The sequence below is a fragment of the Macrobrachium rosenbergii genome, chromosome 5 (genome assembly GCF_040412425.1).
Source record: "Macrobrachium rosenbergii isolate ZJJX-2024 chromosome 5, ASM4041242v1, whole genome shotgun sequence".
Taxonomy (NCBI): Eukaryota; Metazoa; Arthropoda; class Malacostraca; order Decapoda; family Palaemonidae; genus Macrobrachium; species Macrobrachium rosenbergii.
In genome coordinates, this window is record NC_089745.1 from 71,269,464 (window position 1) to 71,275,998 (window position 6,535).

Below are 6,535 nucleotides of genomic sequence, written 5' to 3' on the forward strand. Positions count from 1 at the left end.
AACCGAGATACCTGGGTGCCTCGGCCCTTTCTCTTGCACTGCTCCCAAACTGGGCCGGGGAGAGTACTCTCCAGACCATATCGGGATACTCGATATTCTAGAATCTTGAGCACTTGGAGCGCCTCACAAACGAGTGCCCGAAGCAGTCCCCGTCTCAGAGGTGGAACCCCCAGGACTGGGAATGGGATCGCAAACCGAGGTCTGCGCGCCGGCGGCTCCCGAAACACAAAACCCAGGGGTATGAGAATAGGTTTCCTATTGGGAAGAGCCAACAAAAGACTCACTGCCTCCTCGGAAGGAGGCAGTCCCTAGACGTCCAAGGGCATCAAGGGGAAAGAAGCAGCCTTGATCTCCTTCTGTCGATGGAGGTCTGTCTGGTTCCCGGGACCCCCTCGAACCTCGGGAGAGGAAGGGAAGAGGCAGCAGAAGACGAAATCGAAGATAAGTTGAAGACGACGGCGGCTACTTCCACAGGGCAACTTCATTCGCCTTCACTCCGACATCTTCTACAGGATGGTGGACTCGAAACATAACCTCCAGGACAGCTAGGCAGGAACACAACAGAAGCGGCCCAGGACACCACCACCAGGAGAAGCAGCAGGCACAAGGCACAATTAGGACAGCTGCTGCAGGAGCTACGGAAGCAGTTCGGAAGGCAGGAGCTACAGCAACGGCCAGGAACGCCACTTCCACAGGGCGACTTCCTTCACCTTCACGCCCACATCTTCTACAGGACAGTGGACCCAAACATCGTAACCTCCGGGGTGGCTAGGCAGGAACACAATGGAAGCAGCCCAGGACACCACTACCAGGAGAAGCAGTAGGCACAATCAGGACAGCCGATGCAGGAACTACAAAAGCAGTTTGGAAGGTAGGAGCTATAGCAACGGTCAGGAACGTCATATGAAAGTCATCAGCAGTGACAGGAACAATCAGGACAGCTGCGGCAGGAGACCAGGAGGAGTCGCCCAGAGACTGTCGTCAAGTAAACAGGAGCATAACACAGGAAACAGCAGGAGCAGACGGACCACAGATGCGCCAGAGGCAGTGCCACAGCATACATGAAGGCCAGCAATGACAGTGATCGATCCCGACGTGGAACTATGCCATTCCAACCAGGTACAGGCATTCCCCAGTTATTGGCGGGGGTTCCGTTCTGAGGGTGTGATGATAACCAAAAATCACCACTAACCAAAAACTGGCAATTTTCGGGGCTTATCGGCACCGAAAAGCACTGATTTTCGGTTATCGGCGCCTCTGTTAGGTATGTATCAACGCCAATACCCAATTATCGGCACTGATAAGTAGAAATCAGTGATTTTCGGCACCGAAAATTGCTGATTTTCATTGCTAGACAAGCCCCTAAAACCGGATTGCCATTACCAGGGACTGCCTGCACAGTGGTTGATCCCAAAGCAACACTGAATGAATGTCGGGACTCCTTCATGCAAGACATCCCCTGAGATACCCAGCCAACTACTGCTGTGCCTGCAATGCTCACTGTCAAACCTGAAAGAAAAAGCAAAGATGATTAGTAGAGGGAGACTCCTCTCGCTACCAGGGGAACTGCCTTACGCAGTGAGAGGAGGCCCCTTAGAAGAGGTTGCCCGACCGTCTGCAGGGGGCCCCCCTCGCGGTGTTCGCCTGACGAGCAAGTGAAGAGGGCGAAGGAGAAAGATCTCTACCGAAGGCGCCGTGGATTCTCAACTTCCCGACGATGCCCGCATCCTCCCCCCAGCAACTCTCTATAGCACAGGTGGCGAAAACAACACTCAGCACAAGTAGAAAGGAAATGGTCATGCCCTTGTACACGGAGGGTGTGAGCCCAAGAAGGGAAGCGAACTCTTACGTCCCAATCAGTGTAGGGGAGCAAAGACATTACGTCCCGATCTAATATCTCCGAATGTACAAGGGAACACCTTCAGTATCCAAATAAAGGGCTACTGGAAGAGAAGCATTACCACTCGATTACGTCCCTCCCAATACACCCTTGGCTGTCAAACCCAAGACACAGACGCAGGGGAACGACGGATTATGCAAGGCTGTCACAAATCATGGGTTTGTATTAATAAATATCAAACACAGGCAATATAGGCTATACACAAAAATACAGAAAGATCCCACCAGGATAATAAAGAGTTTAACGACAGTCAGGCAAAGAGATCCAAAAACACGTCTGCAACGCAAGCAGCCGAGAGCAAACTGGAATGTTTACATCCGGGCAGGCGGGTATTCCTGTCTACCTGACGGCAGTTCCTGCCTAACCCCCTTGTTCAAGAGTTTAACAGCCGTGTCCAGCTTCACCGTAAGTAATTCCTAATGTAAAGGACCGATGGTTTGTATATCATGTCGGAACAAATCAGCAATGTCAACAATACAAAGTAAATATAAACAAAGTCAAACAGCAGGCAGAGAGGAGCAGCGAATGTTCTTCCTCGATGGCGGCCATAAGCAAAGTGAGTGCATACCAACTGCATGGGCGGGACTCCCACCCGTAGTCGGTAGTTATCTACGTACTTCATCACCTTATTTAAAGTTAAATGGCCGTGTTCCAACTCCTGCTGAAAGTAATTCCTAACGTAAAGGACCGATGTTTTGTATATCGTGTAGGAACAATTTACATCCGCCTACCGGACGGCAGTTAACTGCCTATACACCTGGTTTTAAAGTTGAACAGCCATTTCCAGCTTCGCTGAAAGTCATTTCTCATGTAAAGGACCAATGTTTTGTACATCGTATCGGAAAAATTGGAATGTTTACATACGGGCAGGCGGGACCCCCGCCTATCAGACAGTAGTTAACTTTCTAACCACCTTGTCTGTAAGTTCAACAGCTGTTTCCAGCTTTGCTGTAAGTAATTCCTGATGTAAAGGACTGATGGTTTGTATATCGTGCAAGATCAAATGATTTTTCCTATAGTATTCTGATTTATCAGCCTCGAGGCTGGGCTTGGCTTTAGGGAAAACATACTGGGAAGCTGGTGAAGAAGAGGGGGGAATATAAGGAGGAGAGAGAGCAGCGGTAGAGGAGGGGGTAGGGGAGGAGGAAGGAACAGCCAGGAAAGGAGATGACGCTGATGCCACCCGCAAAAAGTTAGCCTAGCTTCCTTACGCTAAAAGCTTTCCTATCCCTATCCTTAACCAGCTTTACCTGATGGGAAATGTACATGTGCCAAAACTCCTGACTCCATTCAATACACTCACTGCATGTGTTCTCCTGAGAACACTCCTGACCCCTACATGCCGTACACAAAGAGTGACGGTCGTACTTAAGTTTAACCAGTTTGGAAGAGCACAAATTCCCTGCGCAAACTCCAGATCCAGAGAAGCTGGTATCCGACATAGCTACCAATTTCACAGAGCTACGCTAGCTAGATTAACAAACAGGACACTGAATACTTCACCAAAAAGAGACGCCAGAAAGAAGCGCAACGAGATGAAGTAAACCAAACAGTTTGAATTGAACGGACGCGTGAGATGCGTTCACAACATGCCCGAGATTGAAACTGGTGCTGTTTACTGGGCAAGTCTCCTTCCACTCCCGGCATCCGGTGGGGCTGGGTCTCCCGCCAATTATATCAGCTTCCAAAACAAAGTTTGAAAAAATATATCTCAGACGTGTCGAAATTTAAGAGATAAAAGCTTTACAGTGTTTTGGTAAGGCATTATAATGAAAGTGGAGTTTCCTTCACCAGGGGTGTGGGGTGCAGAGCCCCGGCTAAGTAACACTGCCTACTAGGTTGGGTTAGGTTAGGTACGTTAAATTAGCATAGTTCCTTTTCTAACTGGTTTCCCTAGCCAATCTCTTCTTGAACATATGACTCCCTAATGACTTGTGCATGCGTAGAACCATTCCATAACAACACATGGCAGTCCAGTCTCTCTCCCAATGTTTTCCCCTTACCCAAAACCCCGCGTCCCCAAGGGGTCCCCATCATGTTGGATGGGCTAGATATGAGGTTAATAATAACTGACCGACAAAAAACACCACCACCTCCTTCATTATCAACACTAATAATATAGGAAAAATAAATGGTAATTCTAAGTATTAGCTCCGCGCCTGTTTTTACCTTGGAAACTTTTTTTCTACACTTTTAGGACTTCTGATACTGGCAGTGCATTTGTTTGTTGTTGGCCAGATGGACTGTCCTTCGCAGTGTTTAGTACTGGCATGGGAGGGGGTACACATATATTAGCAAGTTACTGCACTTGCCAGATGGGATATGAACCGTTCCAAACAGACGTACCCGAAGATTGTGTATGGAAACCCCTTGTTGGATGGACTTCAGGGGTTAATTACAGGTTAATTACATTCGTGCGACAAAAATTGAAAGTAAATCCATAATTAGCAACCAAAACACTGTAGAAAAGTCAAGTTAGAAGGAAACTGCCGCCACACAGCTACTACTTGGATCTACTAAATAAATTTCCAAGGTAATAGTCTGTGCAGGGCTGTTGTGTAGTTTTACCCAGTAAATTTCCAAAGTTATCTCATCAGCACTGCATCATAGCCTAGCCTATAGTGCACCCTTTTCTCATTTGTTCAGTCAAAAAATGGGTAGAACTAAGCAGTAGCTCCCCATTGGAAGAACTAAATGGCCTGATATCTACGTGCAGCATAGAATTACCATGCACAATATTTGTCTGAAAACATTCCATGAAATTACTCCATGAAATTACCTTGCACTGAAAGTGAACTATCAGTGGGATTAAAATCCTTGTGGGCTACTTTATTTCCCCCACCCAGCCAACAGCCAAAACCCAGCTTTCCAATGTGGTCCCTCGAACTGTGGGATAATTATCGTTCAAAACATAGATTAGCCTACAACATAGGTCAATTATAATTTCAAGCCCAAGGCACAATAATGGTTTCAAATAAAATAAGATTTTACCACTAGGTCAGGTCACTCAAGGTAGGATTGGCGTAGGATTATAAACTACAATAGCCTAATAGTTCGACTAGAATTGGCTGCACTATATACTAGAACAAGGTGCCTTATTTAAGTGAGCTTACGGATACCATAGCTTAAGTCAGCGACCCTATACACATCACTCAAAACGATATACTCACATTCCAGGGTAAAATTGATCAGCGTTTAATTTCGACTGACATCTCGCAACACACACAATCATTTGTGGGATCTCATATCTATGAAACATCCAGATCGCGAAGCTTCATCATAGATAGCGTAGTCAATATAAATAGCAGCTAGTGTTGTCGTCGGGTTCAGCCATATTGTCAACAAAACGCTCCGCAAACCATCAGCATTTGTTTTCCCTGCCTGAAAGCGTTACTGGAGAAAGCTTTTGGTTGCAGACTAATTTTAAATAGAACCATCCTACACAGCAACCCCCAACCCTTTTGTCCACTTTTTTAACGATGTCCTATCGTGTATAAAAGCTTCCGATTTCCAAATTAAAACATGTAGGTATTTCGTACTTGGAAAATCGGATTTGTATCGACTCGAGAACATTATTCGTGATTTTTAAGTGGACCTTGGTAATTTATTCCATTAAAATAGGAACATTGTAAATACTTATTGTTCATTACTACCATATGAAATAAGAAGGGTTTGGGATTCTCATGCAATGGTTATGAATAAATAATATAGACTTCTTGATAGTTTAACTAGAAAAGTTAACAGAAAATGGCTCTCTGATCAAGAATTGGCTGATAGTTTTCTTCAAATTTTTAGTACTGAACCTGCTACACGTGTGGAACCATCGAAATTCAATAATGTAAATAACGACGGTGTTATTAGTTACTAAAAAGTCAAAGAAAACAAACTGTGCAACTGATCCGATGCCACTATCTAAATTTGTTAGATTTGGACATTTTCCATGACTCACTTACATGGTGTTTAATGTCTATATGTAATTAATTCCAGAATATGTGAAGACCCTAATTACAGGTAGACAAGCTTATTCCAGATATAAACACAAACTAAATCAGGGTTACAAAACAATACCTCCAAATGCACACCACAGGATGTCAGGATGCAATGCTAACTTATAAGTTACTAATATTTGGACATTACATTTTCTCCCAACTTTAGAACTGACCTCTGTAAAGTAACTACATCTGCATATTACAACTTCACAGCTAGCTTCAAATCGAAACTTAACTTTAACTCATGACTTGTACGAGTGCTGTATTACCATTACTCTCTAATGCCAATTAACTATTCACCACATATAAATTTTAACTTTATAGAGTTGATCAATTGTCTTAATTCAAAATACAACTGGATAAATTCAGCTTCACTTCATCAACTTATGATTACTTTAAATTATAACTCATACTTTAAACTTCAGTATGACATCACAACTTGACTTTAACTTTCAATTCCTTTACATCTTGAAAATCAATTTAGACATTCCAATACACAGTTCCTCAAATTTAGCATCCATAGTCTTTCTGCCAGTGTGAGGTTCTAGAAATGTCAGGAGTGAAAGACTGATCCTTTATTATTGTTGTTTTAGATTTAGTGGCCTTGTGCCAGCACGGACTCTTGCTCCTAGAGCAGCCCGAAAAC

At 44.5% G+C, this 6,535-nt stretch overlaps 1 protein-coding gene across 2 annotated transcripts in view; it reads right to left on the reverse strand.

Moving 5' to 3' along the window:
• Nucleotides 1-5,925, reverse strand: part of LOC136838887 (zinc finger protein 493-like) — an 89,667-nt gene extending 83,742 nt beyond the window's left edge. The window contains exon 1 of one of the 2 annotated variants that reach the window (XM_067104578.1): nucleotides 5,854-5,925. The gene's annotated coding sequence lies outside the window, so the exon portion shown is untranslated. Of the gene's footprint in view, nucleotides 1-5,070; nucleotides 5,303-5,853 lie in introns of those variants that run through there. The other variant, XM_067104577.1, reaches the window with a different exon arrangement.
• Between the last annotated feature and the right edge of the window lie 610 nt (nucleotides 5,926-6,535).